General features: G+C 41.4%; 1 protein-coding gene across 4 annotated transcripts in view; it reads left to right on the plus strand.

The window, feature by feature from the left end:
• Positions 1-17,177: 17,177 nt before the first annotated feature.
• The window catches only part of LOC130194435 (F-box-like/WD repeat-containing protein TBL1XR1), a 47,830-nt gene continuing 38,523 nt past the window's right edge, over positions 17,178-26,484 (plus strand). For 3 of the 4 annotated variants that reach the window (XM_056415462.1, XM_056415465.1, XM_056415469.1), the window contains exon 1: positions 26,023-26,282. The gene's annotated coding sequence lies outside the window, so the exon portion shown is untranslated. Of the gene's footprint in view, positions 17,197-26,022; positions 26,283-26,484 lie in introns of those variants that run through there. The other variant, XM_056415464.1, reaches the window with a different exon arrangement.

Below are 26,484 nucleotides of genomic sequence, written 5' to 3' on the forward strand. Positions count from 1 at the left end.
CTGACGTACACAGAAGTTATTCACCACCAGCTCATCGAGTCTGTCTGCAGGATCACGACGGCCTCATTCGAGTGCTCTGCTTAATTATTTCTGACCTCATCACAAACCACAATGACCATGTTGGCATAACGGACTGGAAACCGTGACGATGAGTCCATCCTTGGGCTTTTGAAGGATATCCGGTGAGTGGCTCTCAGACTGCAGCCTCCCTCCACTCTGGATTCGATATCATCTGCATCGTGTGAGATGTCTGACCACTGAAGCTCTCTCTCTCTCTCGCTCTCTCTCTCTCCACTCCAGTCATCGTCACAACCTTTCACGCTCGCTCTGTGCCTGACTCAGATTCTATTTGCACATGACTGGTGATGGAGTTTCTGCATCACAGCTACGTCCCAGCTCACTGACCACTATTTATCATATTTTAGTAAAGTATTCATGACTGGCCTCCTTAGTGCCCTTTTGCATCATACTCTGGTAAGTGGGTCAATGCATCCAACGCGACCACATACACTGCATCCTGGTCTCATGTCTCCTCTGAAAATGCGGAAGGTAATGTTTTGATCGCCGTGTATTTATTTATTTATTTGTATGCGTGTTATTCGCATAAGTAAAAAAGTTTTAAACCGAATCGCATGAAATTTGGTGGGATGATTGGTTATTATCCGGGGACCATTTGATTAGATTTTGGGATCGATCGGGTCAAAGGTCAAGGTCATGAAAAGGTCAACATCTTCTTTTTACCATAGCGCGGTCAATTTATATCCAATTGGCATGCAACTAATGCCAACATGTTCATAATTCAATGCCCAATCTTGTGATATGCGAAGGTATGCGCTCTACCGAGTGCCCGTTCTAGTTGTCCCTGTGACCTCATGTGCTGGTAACTTTATTCTGTCATGTGGTTTCAATTCATTGCAGCAGCAGCATCGGGGGCTCTGTTAATCATCTTAATTGCTCCGTAATCTTCTCTGCCGACGTTGTGGATATATGCATGTAACTGGTGGTGGTGTTTTGGCTCAATGGCTATTTTGCTGCTCACTGTTTCCCTTTTTTATCGGGTATTTTCATCACTTCTGATTATTATATAATTCAGCTATTTACTGATTTTCATGCATTCAGCTAATTCTTCACATCCAGGTGTTACTATTACTTTATTAATTTTGCCAATTTCTTAAATCTATTCATGTTGCTCATAACTACTTATGTGTTTTGTGCAATTTTTCCATTTTCATCATATTCTACTAATTGCCCTTATTCATTGTTTTTCCAATGTGTGGTCTCATATTGATTATATTAAGCGGTGTTATATCATTGCATCGTTGAGTAGCGTCCTGTGTCCTGTCCATGTTATTTTTACAAGGGGTTCATATTCTTGTATTCTTATAAATGTTGTCATATACCGTCAAATTTTATTTACAATCATCGTTCAGATCCATCGCATTGTTAACTCTAAGGTCACCGCTGACCTCTTTTGATTAAATCAATTCTCTGCGGAATTTCGGGTCCTCAATGTCTCGTGAGTGATGAATGATTCATTAAAAGTGGCAGGTAACGGACACTAAATGTTTATGCCATGTCATTCTAGGAGACTATCCACGTTATTATTAGCTCGAACTGTTCCTATGCAGGTGAATGTTGTCCTTATTGCTGGTTCATTTGTTTCTGCCGGCGCATTCATGGTCAATCCCTGATCCTAATCTCTTAACCTCAAATTAACTTCATGCTTTTTATGCCACATCTCTGAGCAGTTTATGCCATCCTCATCGATCAAATATTAGGAAATATTAAGCTGTGGTGTCTTTATTCCTTTGGGGTGGGGTATATCTTGCGGACCCTCAGTTGCAAATCTCTCAAAGAGTCAAGACTTTATCTTCACGTGTCATCTGCCAATAAACAATGATATTGTCTTCATCCGACTTTATCTCCTCTAAAACTTTGTTCTTTTAAAGCGGATCCTGTTGACCCTGCAGCTGCCATTTCATCATGTCAATGATGGACTTACTCATGTATTCAGAAGCAGCAATTCAATGAAATAATGATGAGTGTTTAGATAATCACTTCTATTACATCTCCCCATGATCATCACTTGCTTTTTATTCACAGCCTTTTTCTTTATTTTTTCTATATCTGCTAAAACCAGCTCTCCCCCAATGGGAACCATTACACATTCATCCAGTCTGATCCAATCCATCGAGTGTCGCTCTCTGACACCCCTCCCCTTCTTCTGTTGCTGTCTTCCATCCTCTTCTTCTTGTCTGCATCCATCCCCTCCACCTTCCATCATTCTTCTGGGATTTGTTGGCCTGTCTTCCCCCTCCCCACCGCGCTGTTCCAGCTCTCCTTATTATTCTTCCCTTCCTCTCTCACACACACCTCCTGTTTTATTAGGCCATGCACTTAAGGGAATCACTTTCTCAGATCATTTATTCCTTCTCACCATTCCCTGAACACTATACCACCACCCTGCCCACCCCCATCTCACACAAACACATACAGATGCTTTTTTAGAAAAAGGCTGCGACAGCACAACAGTATGAGGACATCTGGTTTAAGTTGGTTCATGTGTAAATCCTGGATTTAAATGTAGACGTGATAGTAATAGTTTCAAAGGCCGCTGTCAGCGGAATTTCTACTTTTACTGACATCAAAAGTCCATGTTAGTTTTCTTTATAGACGTTGCAAATAAAGTACATTTAGCTGCATGGAGCCATTCAAAATCGACAATAACTTACCGTCACATTTTTAATTGGGCAATTAATTTGTACATGCTTTTGCAAGTCTAGCATTTCTAACACTCTATTTTAACAAATGTGTCTTTAACGAGCGTTTATTCAATTTTGCTGGCCGGCTACTGACTTTTAGTTTAAGGCTAAATGCAAGCAATGTCCCATTGTTGTGTAATGCTGGCAATAAATAATGTTCCATATATTTTTTAAACCCGGTAAGCTTAAGTTAATATAAGTTACAAAATAATGGAATATTATTAAATATATTATTGTATTTCAATTTCTGGTAGTTGGCAGCTAGCACCAGGCCTTCTGGCAGCTGGCAGTACGCTGCAGGCGAGCAAGATCACCGTGAAGGTGACGGCGTGCAGGAAGAGAAACGTGCAGGCATCCAATGACGAGAAGGGGATGTGGGTTGCGTGATGTTATTCCTTTTTTGTGAACGATTTTGTATGAAGTCACAATATAAGGCACATTTATTATGAATCTTGTCCAGAGCAGTGACGAAAAAACTCTTTCTGTCACTGCTCTTCCATGTCATGGGACTTTATGTTAATGTACAAAACAAATCAGATCTTCGACTGGCATCACGCTAACCACATAGTTTACATCCATTTTTGTCAATTACATTTTTATTATAGTAGACATGTGTGTGAGATTGTCAAAATTAGCATGATAATTCATGAGACATGGTAAAAAAAAAAGGTGAAAATATGAATTTTTCAATTTGAGAGTAAGAGTAATTAACATGTATTTTTATTTAGCAGTCAACTTATTAATATATAAATTATAGAATATATTAAAAGGTTGCACCAGTTGTAGCGTGCTAGTAGGCTGGTTAGTTAAGCTCAATGGACCATTTGTGTAAACATTGTTCAATTGAGGTCTGTGGATGCACTTCAAACTTTTAATTTACTGCGACATCACCCAAATATGCAGCAAATTGCGGAATCAGATCAAACCAGAGTGGACAGCGAGACCTCCCCGCTGCAGGGTCAGACCGGGCCAATAACTAATGTTACCGCGCTCATCACTCCGAATATGCAAGCGTACTCGGACGTAGAAAAAACAGAATTAAAGCATATGGTCAAAAATGTTGTTCCGTAGCGGTATGTACTAGTGGTCATAAATGTCACAGGGCACCTGTGAGCAAGGCATTGGGCAGCTACAAAGTTTAATGAAATGTGGAACCGAAAAGTTTCCTTCAGCATTCCCTCAATAAAGATGTCTCGATATTTCAGTTTCTGTGAGTTGCTATTTGTTTAGTATTGCCGTTTTCATCGACCTAATCCTGCGAGGCAGGATGGCCTAACGTGACCTCAGCCTTCCTCGTCTGCCTCCTTCCCCCGTCTCCAGTCAGCAATTACTTATCTGACCTCACCAAGCACAAAGCCCTGATTCACTTTTCTCCTTCCTGTTAAACCCCCACCCCCTCTTTCATCTCCACACCTGCCTGTCTGTAATTGTTGATCGTTCTTTCTAGTTTATGTCTGCAGCAAACTCACATAGGCACCACACACACACACACACACACACACACTGAATCTTTATCTTTTTATAGCTCTGTCTGGCAGGTAGTGAAAGCAGATTTCTCCCCAGTGAACAGTATAAGCCTCTCTCCTGCAGCCAAACTCCTCTGTGTTCTATAACAAGGGACTTAAAAGTATGCTCGGAAAAAACGTACGTCTTATTATTTATGTTCTCGAAGGAGGAACATGAATGTTAATGCTATGGTTGTTTGTGCTGTTTGTGAAAGATGAAACCACCAAGAGGAAGCTGTGGTGTTTGTCCGCCAGTGTTTATTTATAGCATCTCAAGCCTGAAAGTACATGGCGTATTCTCATCTGCTGGACAGAAATGAATAAGCACATGAGTCCTCCAGACTGAGCAGCAGAGTCCAGTCAGCAAAAGCCAAGAGTGTGGTGGAAATGCTGGAAAGAATTCAGAGCTCTGCATCCTCACTGCTACACTGCTGCCTGCTTTTAGAAATGTTACCCTGTCTTGCATTTAGCTGTTCATACATTTTGAAGTGTTTTCATTTTTTTTTTATGCTCAGAAAATGTTGTGTCCCTCAGTCTCAGCCGGGAGGAATCGTGACCTCAGTGACAGTCAAGCTTGTTTGTCAAGCTTGCTTAGTTTTGGTCTCAGAGCTATTGCTGTCAGCTGACTCATATTGTGTACATGGGTTTTAAAAATGGAGTCAGTCCGTCAGGGAGCAATGGATTTTCTGGATTGTTGATGAACCAGCACAACAGGCTAGAGAAAAATGAAGGTATTCAGGCCAAAGTGAAATGATTTAATGTTTTAACCTGTCCATAAAGATGCCTTAGACTCTGTATTTAGTGCACAGACATAAATAATTATTAGACTATTGTGCTTTTTGGTCTTATAGATGTAAAATGATGTCATCAGCGTGTAGATGTACTTTGTGTTCATTTACAGCAACATTTAAAGCATATACGTTATTATGACGGATGGTTGCACGAATGGTTTCACGTCAAAATCAAGAAGAAGTGCGGAGAGTGGACGTCTTTGGATCCACCTAATCTCTTTTTGTGGCAAATACTAACTCCTCTGAACTGTTGGTGAGTAATGTGACATACAGTGTTGTGTTTGAAACATATTGAGGGTGCAGGTGGACAATATATATATAATTTTTTTTAACCAGCTTTTTTAACCAGCTAAATACCAAACTTCCATATTACATTTCAAATCCTTTTTGGCAAGCGTGGGTTTGAGAATGAGCACATGAATCCAGCTGCTGTTCTTTTTACAAGCCCCATTTTTCAAGGCCCCAAATGTGGTACTTTAAAAAGATGCCATCTTGAGAGTTCAGCAGAAACCGCTGCCTTTACTCGGAAAGTTAATCAAGTGACTTCCGTATCTTTCTCTCACTGCCCTCCCCTCCTCTTCCCACATCGATCCGCCTCTCTACACCACACCCTTGGGAAAGATGGCGGGGGAGTGTAGATTATAGCTTATCCGTGCTCTGCTCGACTCTGCACTGCCTCGCTCTGACAGCAGAGCCCTTTCACCTACATTCACTGAGAGCCTGTCTGCCTGCCGAGTCACACACACTCACACAGGCACTCACACACACACACACACACACACACACACACACAGTCTGCCTGCCTGCCTGATCTTGTCATGCAGTGCAGCAGTGCTCTGCAGTCTGACATGGCTCACTACAGGAGGGAAGTATTTACCATCTGTCTACATTTGCATTCTCTCTCTCTTTCTCTCTCTCTCTCTCGTTCACCCGTTGTGTTCTTTTCTCTCCTTCAGCTCTCCCTCTCTCAATGGATATAGAGGCATGAGGAGTAATAGAAATCAGAGAAGCAGAGAGAGGCGGAGGAAATGCTGTAGGAGAGCGCATGATGAAATAAAAGGAGAGGAGTTGTGTGCATAAGCAAAATGGTGATTATTAACCTAAATGTTTCGGTCCAACATCGTTGAGGGTTATATTTATGTACGGGGCCAGTATTTGCTTTGCCAAAAAGAATCTTTTAAGGAACATTTAATTATATATACAGGACTGTCTCAGAAAATTAGAATATTGTGATAAAGTTCTTTATTTTCTGTAATGCAATTAAAAAAACAAAAATGTCATGCATTCTGGATTCATTACAAATCAACTGAAATATTGCAAGCCTTTTATTCTTTTAATATTGCTGATTATGGCTTACAGCTTAAGAAAACTCAAATATCCTATTTCTAAATATTAGAATATCATGAACAAGTATACTAGTAGGGTATTAAACAAATCACTTGAATCGTCTAATTAACTCGAAACACCTGGAAACACATTTTCAAATGTTTGATTTTGTTTTGCTGTTATAAATCTTTTTTTTTACTTGGTCTGAGGAAATATTCAAATTTTATGAGATAGGATTTTAGAGTTTTCTTAAGCTGTAAGCCATAATCAGCAATATTAAAAGAATAAAAGGCTTGCAATATTTCAGTTGATTTGTAATGAATCCAGAATGCATGACATTTTTGTTTTTTTAATTGCATTACAGAAAATAAAGAACTTTATCACAATATTCTAATTTTCTGAGACAGTCCTGTATATATAACATTTGAATCAATTTGATAACAATGAATTGGGAAAATGTAAAGTCTCAATATATATACACGCAGTTAACTCCACACAAAGAAGAAGGAAATGAGCAGTAGGATGCGCCATCTCTCGAAGATTAATACGCATCATTTATTTGGCAATATTGGACTTTTCAGAAAGAAAATCTGCTCATAATTTCAGAGGTTGAATCGTCTCCGAACAATGTATTTGCAAGGAGAGCTGAATGTGTACGACATCTTTTGTTTCAGTAAAGGTTGAAGCCAACTCAGCTGATGAACTTACTCTGTACTATATTTATAGCATTAATATAGCAGCAAACAACCATCTGCAATGTGAAGTTATCGTGGAGTGACCTGAGCAGAGAATGAAATGCTCTCCCTCTGTGTGTTGTAATCCGAGCCTTGACACTCATTGATCTGTTGTAGCCCTGAGCATTCAAATTAATACCAAACTTCTGCATTTCATAGTTACTATCATCACATGTAAGAATACAAAATAAACCGACCTTAATGAACAACAATACCGTGTCTTTGTAACATCTTGCTTTTGAGTGATAATTTTCAACCCGCGTGAACACGAAGCACTCATTTTTTTTTTCTGGAGGATATGAAAGCTTCTCCGCAGTGCCTCTGCTAATTAGATACTGTGCTCTTCTTTCTTATTTAAGAATGATAAAAGTCAATGTGTAATTTATATCCCAGGGAGCATCGTCTCTGGTATGGACAGGCCTCTGAATTTGATCTGTATTTCTCAGTATTTGGAGTGTTGGAGCTGCAGTAAAGTAGATCCATTGACCCATATAGCGCTGGTTCTCCCCAGGGGCCTGTCACACACACACATATTGCACCAGTTGATTGTATTGATTTAAACTATGTTGACAGAACTGCCTTCAAATTCTAAAAATAAAGAAAGAGAATTCAACAACTAGAACTGGAACTAACAATTTTGCTTTTCATGAAGCGTTCCAGCAGAAGAAAAACACAAAGTTCACCCCTGCTCCAACATAAATAAAAACTTCTTGGCATGGTACCTTTTTAGATTATAGTTTATTTTATGTATAATGTTGACATTTTGAACTCAGACTGGTTCTGAGAAAGGGTTCATCTTCTTTGAAGCATGAATATGGTCAATGGATTTAAAGTCAACCTGCCTTAAAGACATTGTTATGTCATATTTAAGTGGAGCATATCTAGCTCATGAACAACATTGAGATGGCGGTTAACATCAGAATCATTACACATCCTTCGGGAAACAGCAAAGTACTCTGGACAGTTTCCCTGGTTCAAAACTTATTTTGAATCACTGACAAACCCTCTTTCTGATGGCGTGGCTGGGGCTTTACGCAACACCTTTAGTTACGTTCTGGAGAATGAAATCCGACAATCAAATTAGCCATCGTGATTAAAATCCCCAACCTGCTTTCTCTGGATCACAAGTCTGCAATATGTATGTGTACAGGTTGACCAATATGAGTGAATGTCTAAGTGCTGGGAGTTGCTACTTGTTGTACTGTGTCAGGTGTCAGGCCTTTGCACAAGTGTGATGGTGCAATTTGTAAAAATACTCCCCCCCCCCCCCCTCCATGCTCCCCACGCCCAGTGAGACAGCTGATTGTTAGCTCTGTCTTCATGAGGGGGCCTCAGGTTCAGTTGAGACTGAAATTAGACCAAGCTGTTATGGCCATCCTCCACATCTCGCTGGCTCACACACACACACACACACACACACACACACACACACACACACACACACACACACATACTTATTTCATCCTGCTAAAGCTCCCTGTCAGCAACTCAGAATATAGTGTGACTACTTATAGTCGCTTCCAACTCGTGTCTTTTGTCACGCTCATTCACTCTCAAACTTGCGATCGCAAATGTGCAAACTGGCATCTTATCAATATACTAATGACAGCACATTGCATAAATTGAAGACTATAGACGGAAGGATCGCGTTGCGAAGCTCTTCATGCATGCAAATTACATTTTGTAAAAGTTGGTTGCTGAAAAAAATCGATTTGGAAGCAGTTGTCATATAGATACATAAAATAAATTCAAGTCTGGAATAAAGTCTCCTGCAACCATTTCACTTTAAAATGTACACAATGTAACTCCCCTAGAGTGTTTTGTTCTCTGTATGATAATCATCGCATCACTATCGCAGCAAACAATTATTATTGCTCTGTATTATTATTGCCTCGAGGGGCACTGATCAGCTGGACAGCAGAACGCATACAACTTTTCGTGAGTTCATACAAACCTTTGTCTGAGGATAGGTTGCTCTGAGTATTGCTTATAAATGTGATGCTTATTACATGTCAACATAAAATTAAAATGAATTAAAAAAGGAGAGGATGAAGACAGATGTGTAGCGCTGTGGTAAGCCTCTTATTGGCTGACAGCTGTATTCTCCCTCCTTCCTGTCTCCCTTCCGAGTAACAACAGCAAAAGGAGGTTGAACTAAGACCAACATCTAAAGAAGAGGAAGAAAGAAAACTGTTAATTGCGAAATAATGAGTGCTAAATGTGCCTAAATTAAATATTCAAGGTTGGTTTTAGAAATGCAAACCATCTTGAAACATCTGAATGCAAACTGTCACAGCGACCAGAGGTCCACTGACATGACAGATGATTTCATACACGTGTCGTGGCTTCGACGGTAGTGTCATGAACCACGTGTCAGCGCTGTTCATGCAATTATTTTTGGAATTACCCTGGAGCAGAAGAAACTACTGTCCACATGTCTTTCATCCTTTTGATTCTTCTACAAATAGCAGCCTCATTCACACCAAAGGTTGCTCTAGTGTTGCCAAGGAGACTCGGGATGTGTCTGTTATTGGCTCAGCTGTATCCAGGCAGCCTACATTACCAGAGACACACACTTATAAAGAAACATAATAGTGCCCTCCCTCTTGCACAAACACTGGGCATACGCTCTGGGGATGCAGCGAAATCGACAGAAGTCCATTCAATTTGTTCTGCTCGAATCACATATTGAATACATTTTACGTGTTACTTCTTTTTGACAATGGACACAAACCTTTTCTTTCCATTTTCAATCAACAGTTCTTGCCAAAGTATAATGTTTAGGATTTTAAAATGTCTTTTGGTGCTTTTGCCTGATTCTGATGAACAAAAGCAGTAGTTTAGAGCTGAAATCAAATTAAATGTGTATGACAAAGACAGTTACCCACCTCCTCATATTTGGACCTCAGCAAGAGGTGAATACGTCTCTATTGTGTATTGAAAGGAGAGTCATCATAAGAGTCTAATATACCCAAACATGTGCTCTGTGGTGGTGCTTAAATAAAAGAGCACTGGCCGTTTATTGTGTACCCTGCTGTTAGACTCACATCTGTAGCGCTTAAGATTGAGTGTCTTCTATGACATTTAATCCATTTAAATATGGGCTACATCAGACCGACAGTCGTCTACCGCTCGGTGAGTTATTATCAAAACTCCGATAACTGGAGGACACTTTAAAGGTATGAACAGTGAGGATTTGCTTTACCCGCAGAGCTGTAAGGCAGAAGTGCGGCCTTGAAAATCCACTGGTTGATCTCAAGAGAGAGATGGTGTGACATTTGTCTTTCTGTCTCAAGCAAAGGCCAAACAAACTGAGTAAAAGCTGATGAAAGAAAGAGACAATAGTTCCTGCCTTTCCATAGGTTATCTGCTTCTCTTTCCTCAACGCCTCGCATATATTAACGAGAAACATGATAGTATAATTTTTGTGGCCTTTCCTCTGAATTTCCCATCATTTTAAATCCATCCTTGATCCGTGTTTCCTTTTCAGAACTAATCAGAGAAACTATTTTTTATTTCTTTTGATCACAACTTCACTGTGTGTAGTTTTTCCCAGCATGTTGCTGAAAAGCATCTTCAAGCCTGCTCTATAGTTATAGGAATCCTCCACTGTCCATCCCGGATTTGGATCATTGCAGTCGCATTACAGTAATGTTGGGACGCTGCAGAGGGAACGGGGGGCTGGTGAGAGCGACCGCGAGGAAGACGAAGATGAAATGAAAGAGGGCAGGGTGAAAGTGGATGTTAATTTTGTCGAAGCTTAATTCATGCAGAGAGGGAATGTGGGGCATCTTTGTCAGTCACACCTATTCCACCTACACACACACACACACACACACACACAGTACTACAAAGCTGTCAGTGCATACACAAAGGGATTCTCTTGTCAAAGAGAAGGCGTTGTTGAAACACCCGAGGCGATTTCTCCTAATCTGCCCTTACACATTTTCGTGTGTGTGTGTTGGCGTGTATGTATTTGTGTGTGTCTGTATTTGTGTGTGTGTTTTGTGTGTGTATTGACGAAGAGGCGGCAGAAAGTGCCATGGGAAAGACTTTGTCGCTGCCAGTTTGACACTGATATTTCACATCACTCGGTCTATGTGTTTGTGTGTGAGGATGTTTTTTTCCTGTATTTGTGCTTATTCAAAGAGAGAGTGTGTGTGTGTGTGTGTGTGTGTGTGTAAATACTTTGATCTACAGAGCTCCCTGGAGTTAAGCTCTTCTCCGCTTGAAAACAGCCTCTTAACATAGAGCTGAGAAAGAGAGGGGGAGAGAGAGGAACGGGTGGTGTAAGAGAGATTCCCTTCAGAGGGAGGGGGTTGGGGTGGAATTGGATGTCTTCTGTCAAAATCAATTGGACACGTTAAAAAAATTAAAAAAAACCAACAGGGAGGTCACAGGACAGGGTCACACTCATAACTCCCGAGGCTGGTGGCAATTCAGTGTTTTGGACCTCGCCAGAGACCTCTGGTCCACATTCACCGCTGCGGCTGCCGGCAACTGCATTTCCGTAAATAAGTCATGTATACACAACGCGTTGAGTTTTCCGTTTAAACTAAACCAATTGAGAGTAAGTTGCAGACTCACCGAGGATATGTAGTCACGACTAAAACGAGCAGGGGAGAAGGAACGTTAAAAATCCAGAGTAAATGAGTCAAATTGAACATTTTAATGCTTCAAACTTACTTGTATACAAAGAATGCCAAAAGCGACAGCATTGACTTGTCTTATATTAAAATGCTATTGCATTAAGTTATGTAAATCTGGGTTCATAGAGATAATCATAACAAATACATTGACATGTTTTAATGTAACATATGACCCGGATCTAATCACCCACATAATCTGTTGTGCAGTGATACACACATCCACTGCATGCTTTTTTCCCCTTTTTCTCTCTCTTATATTTGAGGATATAAATTCTTTTTTCATGGACAATAGTCATCCAGCTTACACAATGAAAACAAGAAAATAGACTGCTCTTTGTCAGACACGCCTTGGCATTCTGAGTCTCACATTCTTCTCCGGGACTGATTTCGAGACCGAGCCTTTTGACTGAGGGTGTGTTCACACCGAGCATGTTGGAGCAGATCATATGACTGGTGGGAAGTCGGGTGGCACCAAGGACTGCGAGACTGAGAACGAGACGTCTCTGTTCACTTCCGAGTCAGTGTGGTTTGATGAACGTGTGAATTAAACAGACGTACAAGGGTTTAAGGGTAAAAGGAGACAGATGTTGATATCTGATAGTCAGGGGTTTGTCATGCTTGGAAAAGTCTGGAGTTGCGAAACCCACCGAGGGCAGACCGCAGTCTGGACTGGTGCTAATTATCAGCTATTTCTTCATATCTCTCTACTTGATTGGGGAAATCACCTTCTAATTTATGTTTATCAGGGTGTTTGGTTTAAATATAATTGGGAAGTGTGAAACTAACTTAACAGATCAACTCTGCTTTTGGCCTTGGTCTCCGCTCCCGTTGTCTAGGCAGGCAAGTTAAAAAGAGAACAATCCATGCGCAGCAGCCCACAAGAACCACACATCATCATGCCTGAGAAGAATCAGCTGACGTTTGTTTCCCTCAAATGAGCCATTTCTTTTTAAAGCCAGGGTTTTCTTATAATTCCATCCAATCCGGATTCAGAACAAGGTGCTCGCTAAGGAGAACCATCTGCGACGAAAGAATGTGTGGCTTGGATAACAGACCGAGTTTTTTTCTTCCTTTTTCCTTGAGAGGGTTTTATGGTGGTTCGTGTTCTGCCAAACATTCCTGCCTGCGTGATTTCGAGCAAAAACATTTCCCTCGACTCGATGGCATCTAAAGACGGCTCTGTTTCGACCAGTTTCCAACCGGTTTAGCTTTTTTTTCCATTAAAATATGGCAGACATTGCATAACAAACCTGTGGAATAAGTCATCGGCGAGAGACCCACAGCACCTATACTTTCTCCCGAGTATTTAGGCCAACGAGGTCAAGCTTCACTGGTGAACCATGAATAAGGAAAACAAAGAAGTTGAACTGAAATGTTCACGGTGTTTCTTTGTGTGCAACTATGAGGAGGGCATACGCCTATCTGTTTACTTCATTTCATTGTGTACAAACATGTTTGACCTTTTGAGAAATCAGTTAGCAACAACAAGCTAATTTAGTCCGCTAGCATGTGAACTGCCGGCGAGCTGTGTGAGCCGTTATGGGAGTCATCTCGTAGACCACACTGGCAGTGGGTTTGAAGTCTGCACTGGGATTGGGATTGGGATCCCACAGGACCCAACGGAAATCCCACAGGAGCGGGCGGGCTTTAACTTTGCTGCAAACCACATAATAAACAAAATGTGGAACTCCGAGTCCAACTTCTACTGCTTTCCAGAGCTTTCAACCGCACCTCACTCTTTTCATGAAGTGGGGGAGGGCTGGTCAAACAGCGAAGGGGGTCGGGGGATTGGGAACTGAGGCAGAGTTCATCATCGGTCTGGCCGGGACGCAGCGAGACAAGCTGGCTTGGATCCGTTTCTGGAAAGGGACATATGGCTGTCACAAAGCAAAGGGCCAATTTAAAATATTAATCAGAGCAGCTTTGGAAAAATCACATTATCTTGAAATGAACGTAAATGAGGAACATCACCTTTAAGAAGAGGGTGACAAAAATACTTCATCCTTCAGTAAGTACAGCACTCAGCAGGCTGATGATGTTTTGCGGTGCGTCACTCAAACTCACATTTTCTTTTCACAATAAAAATCGATGCTAAATAGGCCACTGAAATAAAGCTTGACCATTTGATAATACGCTCAGAAATGCAGTGTAACTGCTCCCCTATCCCTCCGTCCTCCAGGAAATACACACTTGCACACACTTCCTGTGTGTTACTCAGTTCTTCCAGTGGGCCTTTCTGGGTCTATGTAGGTCACTACTCTAAGCAGGCCATCTGGGCTATCGCTTGCCTGGCTGAGGTATCCGTTACTTGGCACTCTGTAGATGTGAGTGTGTACGTGTGTCTGCAAGATGCGATGCTTGTAAGTAGGTGTAGGCCTACTTCTGTGACAGTGTACATGACTTGATGCTGTTGTGTCTGGAGGTCTCCAGCTATTCTTGAGTTTCTTAAAGGCCATTTTTAGACTGCATGACAACCACCCAAAACAATACGAGGTTGTCCAATTTAAGTTCCTTTTGCTGCAACCAGGCGTCAACGTCCGGTTCCGCCGAGTGAAGCAAATGCGCGTCTTATGCATACTCCCTACTGGCCAGCAGGGGGCGACTCCTCCGATTGAAAAAGTTAGTCTGATTGTAATGAAGTCTATGAGAAAATAAAGAATGAAATGGCTTTTAAACTGGGTGCTTCTGTATGTTTCATGCACACATCTAGAATTTGGAAATGAAATGAATGAACATCTGCAGAGACATTGGTACCCGCAGGCAATCAGGCGACACTCATAAGCACAGGTGAATATTTCGGTTTCGTCACGTTTAATCGGTCTCTCATAAAATAAAACCGTGAAACCGTGAATCAAAATGTATTGAAAAAAGAACAGATGCAAATCATTTCCAAAACTCACAACATGTTTTTAATCTCACAATGTTCTCCTTATCCATATCTATATATATCCTTCACAACACTTTCACTGCGGTCAAGAAACATTTTGCTCTCCCGCACCTGTAATAAACAATCTAACAGCACCATACATTACTTTTAAATAACCACAATAATACAAGATAATAATTTCCCCATTATTTTAGGGTGACAATATCATAACATTAAAAAAACCTCCATCAAAGCTTTGAATGTAAAAAAACTAAATGTACAAAAGAGCCAGAGCCTCCAGTGAGCCGGCCGTCACCTATTGCTGAGACAATGTCAGCATTGTTATGTAGACTTCACTTCGGATGATTAGATAATGATTATGTAACTTGTTGTTGTTGCCGCTAAACCGCAGTCATGAGTGATTGTTGGTGCATTATTGCATGCAAATTAAGCCTGGCTGATGTTTCTGCATATCGGATAGGGTAACAGTTGAATTGTGATGATGCTTGAGGGAGTAGGGGCCCCGGGGCCCTCGCTACTTCAATACGGCCTTGGCGGTTGCGCAGAAAGCTGCCGGAGATGGGAGAAAACAGAGCTGCTGCAAAACGTGTGCTCTCACAAGCTGTTTTTTCTGCTGGGGCTGTACTGATTAAAGGGGCTGATACTGACCTCTTCAAAGATTACATCATCGGTCCAATCGCCGTCCTTATCTTCTGGCAACATATTGTGCAGTTGGACTGATGACATGGTCTATTTATTGTATAATATGGATTATTATTATTTTTTAACATCATAGGTAATGTCAGAGATGCCATAATTCTTATTGAAAAGCCGAATATATGTTGGAGGAGAGCTGAACCCTTCTATTTGTTATCCAGCTGAATAAAATTCAATGGGTCCATTTTGAATAAATAAAAATATATTTCCCAGTATCAACTGTGAGCAGCTTATATATTCGTATTAGACCTTGATATTTGCTACACACACACTGTTGACTGGTTTTCATATTGTGGCTTTTGCAGAAGTCAATGCCATCCCCAACGTCTACATATCACTGCATGTACTGCGACAGGAGAGTCAGCTTCACTTGGCCGTGAAATTACCTTAATTGTGTCCACTGTGCAGCCTACAACACACACACACACACACACACACACACACCGGCATGTCATCATCTTACCAGCCACGGCTGAACTAACACACACTGTCTCAGTGTTTCGTGTGTGAGGGAGGTTGATTGGGATTGTGTTTGCTTTTTATTACTTTACATGTCCGCTGATACATTACTTTTTATGTGTGTTAGCCGTCACACTAGAGGTTGGTGGGAGTGTGTCTGCCATTGTCCCAGTGTTTATGGCGTTTTAAAACCCACAATGCATTTTTATACTTTGTTACGCAAACATCCACTTTGTCAACAAGTGCAGTTTTCACCTTCAGTTTCATGTGAGCAAACAGTTGTCCATGTGTTTCCATCCACTGCTTTTGTATGCACATTTTCAATTTGCGCACAAAAGTGTAAGTGCCAAAACGTTGGGGGTGTGCTAGTGAGTTTTTCGAGTGAGCGTGTGCTCACCTGTGTGCGCGGATGTGTCGGCGCGTATCACGGCAGAGCGATGCGCGTTATGGGAGCGGCGGCGCTGGGCTTAGCCCAGAAGAGTGAAGCAGCGAAATTTGTAGACATAGAAACACTCTCAGACAGCAGCTTGCTGTTACGTGCGCCTGCTGCCAGTCTGACTCCGCTGTTTTGGGTGAATGACGTCACGTGCGAAGCTGGAGGTGTTAACCACTTGTGTACCAAATCTTTTTTTTTTTTTGGTTGAAAACATTCGGGGCTAATGAAAAAACATTCGGGGCTTTAGCCCCGGGTTTTTTAGCCTAGGAACGCCACTGTCACACACACACACCACGTTAAAATAACACACTGTAAAGTTTGCCGGGTTCTCTTTAGACGAAGGGGCACAATCTTCTGCTCATTTACGTTTTTCTCCGTTTTCTCCGTTTTTCTCCGTGGGGTGTTGCAGCCACGGATTAGCAGCGAAGCTCAGGGCAACTGATCTGACAGAGAAAGCCTTTCACTGGGCCCCCCCCCTGCTAAAACAACAGTGAAAGCTTTTTTCACACACACACACACACACACACACACACACACACACACACACACGCACACACACACACTCACACACAGCTTCCTGTGTGCAGTGGGACGAAAGACACACCAGGCTGGAATGCTGAACCCTGTGTGGAAAATTGATTGGAATGTTGTGTCGGCTGCATGTGTGTGTGTGTGTGTGTGTGTGTGTGTGTGTGTGTGTGTGTGTGTGTGTGTGTGTAATGGGGGAGGGCAAGGGAGTTATGGCGGAGACACTGATTGCCTGTGTGTCTGCCTTAAAGTAATTGTTCAACTTGGCTCATTTGCCTTCTTTAGAGAGTGAGATGGGAAGTTAAAGGACTCTCGTGAGCACGGCTGTGGTTCTACTGGTGTAGCGTGAAAGGAGGAGGAAACAGCCGCCTCTTAAAGGGCCGGTGTAACTGAAGCAGTGGATAAGCTACTACCGAACATATTGTGAGTTAACTCTCTTTGCATTTGATTATTGTTTGTTGAAGAGTAGAGCTATTGTACACATGAACATTTCCCTAACATTATAACACACATCCATTTAATTTGAAACCTTCAAAATAAAAGCACAGGATATAAAGGTGATCATGTGTCTTTCAAGCCGTCAGGGGCCTCATAAAATGACGCAGTGGGCCGCATTCGGCCCGCGGGCCTTGTGTTGGACATCTGTGGACTAGAGTAAAAAATAATTGTGGGCCCCATGACATAAGTTGAAATTCCACCGTTTGGCCGCTCGGTGAAATTTGCATTGAAGCGCTCCTCTTTGGGGCTGAATGAACAAAAATGTAGAAACGACGATTTGGCGTTTTTTAAGGTTTTTTGTGAATTCCTCTGTACTAGCCAGGCTTACAGTCTTTTGCCCAAGCTAGCTATCCAAGTGTTGACTCCAGCGTCATGCTGGACACAAAGACATGAGATTGATACCGGCCTTCTCGTCTTACTCGTGGAATGAAAAAGCCAATGAACACATTTCCTAAAAGGTTGGACTAGTGTGCTTTATAGCATTGATGTGTGTATAGCAGCATGTGTGAGCAGGTAGGTGTGTGTGATTGTGTGTGTGTGTGTGTGTGTGTGTGTGTGTGTGTGTGTGTGTGTGTGTGTGTGTGTGTCCATATGCATACCAGGATGTCCCTGTATGTGTGTGTGTTTGTCTTATGTCTTATGCATCTTGGTCTGTGTTACTGATATATCCAGACAAACCAATATTGCTGCTCTTCCCATCCCCCATCCCGCCCTCTCTCTCTCTCTCTCTCTCTCTCTCTCTCTCCCTCTTTGACCTGCCTATCTCTACCTCTGCTCTCTGACCTGCATTCGGTCGCTCGGCCCCTGGCCTCATCAGTGGCGCAAAGAATAGTTCTCTCTCTCTCTCTCTCTCTCTCTCTCTCTCTCTCTCTCTTTCATATGGCTGCTACAATAAAGGCAGCACTGTATCCTACCAAACCAATGATGATGTCAGCTTGTTATTGACTCTCCCAGGTCTGAATGACTGAGCAGAGGATAGGGGGTGGGGTGGAATCTATCTATTGCAGTGAGGTGACCAGCCAGGCACAAATGAGCTCTATGGTGTGTGCGTTTGTGTGTGTGTTCGTGTATGCGTGTGTGTGTGTGGTGTGGGGGATGGGTGGGATCCTGCAGTCCTCGTTTCCGCAGACATAATCTGTCCCAGTTGCTGCACACCTCTTACAGTTTACAATAAGCTCTCTCTCTCCCTCCCTCTCTCATCACCCCTCCCCCACATCTCTCTCTCTCTCTCTCAGTAGCGAATCACTGAAATAAACATTATGTTCAGTAAGACTGAGCAGACCGACAATAATAAAGCAAAGATGCCACGTTTGGTCAAATGGCCTTGCGTCTAAGATCCCACTGCTTACTGTTTGGTGGTGATTTCTAAGTTGCTGTATCTATTTATAAATATGCAGAAATAAGTACTATTGTTTGGATGATGAATGTACTTTTACTATGCTGCTCTAGGAAGTCATCGGTTTGTCTCCATTTCCATTCATAAAACATGAACATGTACCACTGCACTTGGATCATATGTTGTGTTATTATGTATTTATGGTTACATCAAAGGACACAATGTACATTGCATATATACATGTTTGCGCACACATATGCATATCCATACACTGCTATGCATACTTAATTATTCTATTATACAGACAAAACATAACGTTTTCCTTCTTTGACCTTCATTAGCTTCAATAATAACAACAACTTGATGTTCAACTTGATTGATTATGCGACCCGAGCAAGTTTGGAAAGTCTGCTTATTGATACATTATAAGAATGTACGCCCGCCATTGATGACAGTCCGATTGACTTAGTTTGTGTTTGAGTTGATAAAAGTCAAACTCGTTTTCAGGGCGATATTCAGCCTGAATACATTCCATCCATTTGATCTCCACACGGACTACAAATGGACCAGAACCAACGGCCAGTTGCTATAAACGGATATCTGTCAACAGGTGGATGGGTCCAAAACATTGACAATGTCCCACGTTGTATGTTCTTCCTTCGGAATAATATTATATTCCTTAATAATTAAATATTATATTCCTTAATAATAATATTTCCGTAGTTCTCCTGTTGTGTTTGAACGGAGCCAGTATGAAATATTTACGTAGCAGAGAGCTGCGACTGAAAGGCCAAAGCAATTACTTTTTCCAGACAGATAAAGCTAGCAGGGTTACAGAAGTCCCCGTATAACAGGTCTTCAGATAGATGGATTGAGATTCACACATTTGAGCGGCTCCCACCCACTATTAAACTTTTTTTTTTTTTACGGTGTCTTGGTCCTGTCTCCCTGCCTCAAAAAACCCTTTCCGTGTGCTTCTGATTCTAAGGACTTTTCACCTTTTGTGTGTTGAAGCCGAGGCATTGCCTTTACACAAAGAGCACCTTCAGACCTGTTTTGTTTACATCGTCCCTGAGCAAATTCTGCCTTTGGGATTTGAAAAAAAGAAAAGATGTATAGAATCCGGTAAACATTATGGACGCGGTTGTAAATCAAACACAAGACCTTGTATTGGAAACTGTTTCTGAAAGCATTGAAGAGGAACTCACCCACAGTGGGGGATTTTTACGTAAAGAGCGATGTTAAAGGTGCTAAATACGAGATTGGAAGCATATCTATTGCCCGTCAACGTTCCTCATTATGGTGACGGCTGAGCCGGTGGATCGCAGCCAGCGGTGCAAACAGTGCTCAGAGTGCAAACTATGTAAAACATACAGGCAGAGCTAAGTCAGGTATGTCAACAATGAAGCTCGGATAACAACACACACAGCCGTGACTTTATTGTCTGCTCAGGTAGACGTTACTCCACTGTATATTTACATATAAAATGGCCGATTAGATTTTGACTGAATATTTCATTTAGCTCCTTTAACGTTCTGTTGTTAAGTTTCAGTGCTGCAGATTTTTTGTTAGTTTTTACTATATCCACCTCATCAAATTCCATTTCTATTATTGTTTATACTTTTTTTCAGAGAAAGGGGGTTGAGGAGGGGATGTAGGTGGGGACAGATGTCACCATTTAGTTAAACAAAAGCTTTTACGCTATCATTCATTGAGAGTACTGTAATTCTTGTTGTAAATATCGAATATAAGCATTGAATTCATAATTTGCAAGTCAAAACACATTTTCTACCAGATGATATTGAAACTCAATGATAGGCTACGAATGTTAATGTGCTGTTGCCGTGTTTGTTACCTGCATTAGCGCCACTACAACAAAATCCCAAAACATTTCCCCCCATAGATCACCATTATTAAATGTACTGGTTATACTAGACCAAGTGAGGCTGTAATGGCATTAAATTTGAACTGGGTACGTATTGTGTAAGTTCTGACATGAAGAAGCGGAGTCCCGACATACATTCATAAGTCATGCTATAGATTTATATGACATGTACAGTACATCGGTGTCTGAGATGTAAAGGATTATTGTACATTTGCAAATAGGTGGGGTGGTGGTGGGTGGGGGGGGGATTAACTGTGTGATTGATTCAACAATACGATTCTGCAGCTCTGGGACAGAAGTCTTGTTCACATACAGGACTGTCTCAGAAAATTAGAATATTGTGATAAAGTTCTTTATTTTCTGTAATGCAATTAAAAAAACAAAAATGTCATGCATTCTGGATTCATTACAAATCAACTGAAATATTGCAAGCCTTTTATTCTTTTAATATTGCTGATTTTGGCTTACAGCTTAAGAAAACTCTAAAATCCTATCTCATAAAATTTTAATATTTCCTCAGACCAAGTAAAAAAAGATTTATAACAGCTGAGTGTTTGTCAAGGCTCAGGAAACCCTTGCAGGTGTTTCGAGTTAATTAGACAATTCAAGTGATTTGTTTAATACCCTACTAGTATACTTTTTCATGATATTCTAATATTTAGAGATAGGATATTTGAGTTTTCTTAAGCTGTAAGCCATAATCAGCAATAAATCAGAATAAAAGGCTTGCAATATTTCAGTTGATTTGTAATGAATCCAGAATGCATGACATTTTTGTTTTTTTAATTGCATTACAGAAAATAAAGAACTTCATCACAATATTCTAATTTTCTGAGACAGTCCTGTACAGTGTGATGCTGTTTTCGTGTGTGCTTTTGAAGATCTCTTGAAAATCAAAGCGCATAAATGTCAGCCAACATCACTGTTGTTGAGCAAAGTCATAGGACTGCTTTAAATAGCATTGCACTTTATAAAGGGGGAAGGGTTTGTGGGCCCCTTGGCTTCTGAAGAGGAGTTGTTTAGTCAACGGGAGCTAAAACAAAACTGAACTTTGAAACCTTAGGTCACTGACCTGTCAATACACGTCAGTGTTTTTTTTAGTTTTTACTGTGGCCGGTCGCCATCTTTAATCGGCTTGTCATATAATTCCCAAAAACCTGTCCAACAGCTCTAAGCGGAAACCTTCTGACGCCACGCAGGGAGCTCTCGGGAATAGTCAATGTTTATCTAGAGGTCAACATGTTCAGCCACCACAGGGTCATCTGAGCTGCCTTCAGTTATTACTATGTGCTCAAAGCAATAATCGACAAGAGCAACAGCGGCTGCTTGGAGGCCTCTCAGGTGACATACTAGACACTGTTATTTTATGGGTTTATATAACCCTTCATAGATTAATCACTTTAATGTTGCAAGGTGCAGCTAATTTGGTTACTTTATTGCAATAAAAAGGTTCTGATTCTGATTTATATACTGGCTTATCGTAGAATGGTTTCTAAAATACTTTTGATTGCTAATGTGAATCAGTAAAATAATTTTAAAAAAATAAATAGAAGTCAAAAGTATTTTCGCGCTGAAATGGAGCAGAAGTATAAAATAGCATTAATGTGGAAATGTTCGAGTAAAGTACAAGTACCTAAAAAATGTATACTTAGGTACAGTATTTGAATAATACATAGTTACTTCCCACCACTGCTGCTAGGCTAGCTGTTACCCCCTGCTTCCAGTGTTTATGCTAAGCTAATCATCTGCTGGCTTCATACTCTGTAGCCACAATGTAATCGTGTTTGCATACAAGAAAACAAAAAGTGTTCCTCGATTCATGTATTTATTATCTCCAGGGTAAATATTGGGTCACAGTAGAAGCACCTCAACAGCTAAATCAGCGTGAAACTCTCACAGCTGAATAATCAGTGTAAAGGATGAGCAACTGTGTTGGAAAACATCCGGTTATCGAGCTGTCAGACATTGCCACGCCTAAATAATTTCCAGTTTCTTGGTTTGTAATAGTGATAAAACTCGACCTCCAGTGAGCATATCCTCAAGATTTTAGTATCTTTCTTCTCGGTTGTGGGGAATTCTTGTTGTTTCAGTGGCGGCGCTGCTTCTCATTTAAAGCCGCCAAGATGACCAGCGTTGACACTTTGGTCGGCTTTATAACTCAAGTTTTGTTTACACACTCTGGGATTTATTATTGGTGTTTTCCCCTCCTCCGCACTAAGAGCACTCCTTTATCTTTTTCCCCTTCACCCAGGAGAGTCTGTCTGTCTGTCTGAATTGTATTTCTTCGTCGTAAATGTTAATGTGTAACGAGGTGAGCTGGGATCGATGAGGATATTAAACCGACTTCCCTCGCTTTGTCTTATCAGCCTGATGAGGCAGAACCCACTTTGACTCTTTCTCAATCATACGCCTCCACACACACACGCCCACACACACACATGGACAAACATAAATATATATATATACAAAGTAATCCCCCCCACACTCACTTACACTCCCTTACACTCACACACAAACACCCATGCAGTATCTGTTTGTCTCTGTCTGTGTCTCTACCGTGCTAAATAATCGAATCACTTAACGGCAACAGCCAACTATGCTATTCCAGTCGCGACCATGGAGGATAAATTATCGCTCTAAAGGTAGAAAAAAGCCATTACTGTAAGGCCTTATGGAGACATATTATGGAGCCATGCTTTGTTGAGACCTTGTCATTGTCAAAGCACTAAATATGCCAGATGGAGTGAAGTATTATATGTCCTGTGGAGTGGATTAAGTATAATGCTGGTATGCGTTTTTAAAGGCCAAGGCTATTATTGTTGGATGTGCAGTGACTGAAAAAAGTGTCCAAATCACGTGTGTGCATCTGTATTATAACGTGTATCAGCCTCTGGTAACTCTTACAGTCTGTGAATGCCGTTTGTGTGTGTGTGTGTGTGTGTGTGTGTGTGTGTGTGTGTGTGTGTGTGTGTGAGTGTTTCCGTCTGTCCACGGCTAGTCTTGCGTTCGACAGGACCCGCAACGTTCATATTTCTTTTGCCGCTCGTTTATGACTGTATGCCTCTCGTGCTGGCGCTGACGACTATACTTTATCGACGACATGTTTTTTTCACTATTTAATCCCGTCGTTGACTGCCGACTCCTCGCTACTCGTAAACCGGCAGGTATAGAGATCAACAACTGCTTCAGTGTGTGTGTTTACATGTGGACAACACTACAATGGAGGTAAGAGGAGAGAGAACTAGCTGTTAGCAGCCGGTGCCCTTGCGATGTGATTGGCTGAACAACCGACAAGACGACAGTCACATCCTTGCAAGCCACTGTTGCATTTTCTTATTATTATGAAATATGAGTGTTGATGGTTTCGTGATATCTTTCCTCATTTGCATGACTGTGTATTTCGAGGTTTCCTTCTCTGAAGTGCTGTGTCGTCTTCTTTGTCTTTGTATGTGAAGTGTTGCTGAGCCCACGTCTCGCTCAGTCGATTGCAGCTGTGAACAACACATTGCCCAATCTCTTTTCTTATCAGCTCCAGATTGCATGTGCCACATGTAAATGGGGTATAACTGTCCCAGTAAGCCATAACAGCATGAAGGTTATCCCGCACGCACAATACCAGGGCCATAAAACTAAAACAGCTAAATGGAAATCAGCCATCATTCAATTGATTATTCGCTTCCCGCCTGTGCTGTTCCTGCTGTTACATGTCAACACGTCTGCTGTGACAAACGCCTGATCACTGAAGAACTGCTGTGAAGTATCATTTTAGAGGTACTTCACTCGAGTAGTTCCATAAATTTACGTTCTACCAGATTATGCTAACCAAATATATTTCAGAAAATAGAGAAATACCTATTAAAAACACTTTTATCACCATGCGTATGCAAATACAACAGTGCTACTAGTACGCTTATCCTGTGATTGTATGCACAGTATAGCCAACGAGTAATTATTTTGGGATTTTAAAATCCAGTCCCATGTTACAGAATTTAAAATCATATTTCACAAGAAGTGTATCAAAGAAAAAAATCATGAGCAGCAGCGGCGGTGGTGTGCTGCTGCAGCAGAGTGATCAGAGAAGAAGACAACACAGGGGCTGCATATAGATGTTGTGTTGTGGTTTCCCAGAAAGTCATTACCCAGACAGTGGACCGCTTCGCCCTGAGGTGTTTCACTTCACAATTTGCCACACTGGAGCTGTGGCCACACCACTGTGTTTCTCCTCCTTCTTCAGTCAGCAGCGATAGGGCACAAGAGCAGCAATCAGTAGAAATTGTGCAAATAAAAACAACGTAAAAGGATTGTGCCACTATCAAAATCATATACAGGGGCTGTCTTGCACTTACAAGAAAAAATAAACATTGCTAACCAACCCTATAAAAAAGTAATCACCAATCCTCCACTCTCCTGTTCCAGCCACGCTGAAGCACACACCACACACCACCCTCAAGCTTTATGTTATTGTCTCAGCTTGACCTTATGCGTGTGTGTGTGTGTGTGTGTGTTTGTTTGCGAGTGTGTGTGTGTTTGTGGAAGTTGACGATTGAATGCTCTCCGTTAATGCATACGTGCACTCCAGAGTAGATATCAACTTTTCATTGATTATGTCTGCAGAATATACATCTGTATGTGTTAAGCGTCAGTCTGGCAAATCCTCCCACTCTGAGCCACACAATGGAAAAGATGCTGCCACCTCCAACCGATGGCTGCAGCTATTTGTTGTTGTTGTTGTTGTTGTTGACTATAGGTTTTCAAAAAGATAAAGAATGCTACATTGTAAAGGAGATAAATAAATAAAGTAATGAATAAAATCAGCGGTAATATGGTTCAGGTATGTAATTCCTATTTTGAAGACGATTGTTTCAGTCATAGTGCAAAAACAAAATCCTTAAAAGCTGTTCCACTTATGAATGTGAGTGCAGACCTTTGATGTTGAATTTTTATATTTTTTTAAACCAACCCTGAGAGTTGAGTTTGCCTACTTATGGAAATATAATACACCATTTGAACATTTTCAAATTATTGGTGGAGCCTGTAAGGCAACCTCCTTTAAAAGTATTTCTGTTTCCTGCTTGTACTATTTGTTTATGCAATTATGTAAATAAAACACAAAACATACACAACTACATTACATAATGTTTGGTGTAAAATAAATAAAATAAAGACTTAGACCAATCTATACATTTCATTTGCTGTATATTACATTCATAACAGCAAAACTAGCACGTCTACTACATCTCCAATCCCAAAGTAGATACATTACATTAATCATAACACTGAGCTGTAAATAACCATATTGGTCTCAAACTAATTGAAACTTAAAACTTGTATTATTTATTTTTTAAGAGTAACCGCCAACCCCAGCCCGACTACATCATCCTTACTGCGACACCCATTTTTATGTTTATGTGACTGGAGTGTGCTTCCTGCAGCGAGGAGCTCAGGCCTACCTCATTTTCGCCTGGCAGGTCAGCTGCTCTGTGTTTCAGACTGAAGCCGTTGGCTGCTACTGAACCGTTTGGCTCTTTTCTCTACGAGCGAGCAAACCTACAATCTAGACCCAACTGTCCATCCAGCTCATTTTAAGGGGATTTATCATCATATATTCCCGTGTATCCAAAACACATCGGTCATTGGGGATTCCTAGCACCGGTTGGCCGCGTCTGAAGGCCGTTATAACGCTTTTTTCGGGGTTTAATTAGAGCTAGAAAACAACGGTGGTGGAGGAGGAGATTCCATATTAGGAGCACAGAGGAGAAGGCACCCCCCTTGAGTGATTTGGAGCTTTAGGTGAGTGTTTATCGTCATTTTACGTTATTATCGCCCGTATAAATTATACACACGTGTGGCGGAACCACGTACGGCTGTAAATGTGAGGTTTGAGCGGGTTATTGCAATGTTTTGACTGTTTATTTTTATTTTTCCGCTCGGGGTGGGGGATGGGCAGCGTCAGCGCGTGAGTTGGCGCGCGCGCGCGCGAACACACCGTGCA

This window comes from Pseudoliparis swirei, chromosome 5, assembly GCF_029220125.1.
Source record: "Pseudoliparis swirei isolate HS2019 ecotype Mariana Trench chromosome 5, NWPU_hadal_v1, whole genome shotgun sequence".
NCBI classification, from domain to species: Eukaryota; Metazoa; Chordata; class Actinopteri; order Perciformes; family Liparidae; genus Pseudoliparis; species Pseudoliparis swirei.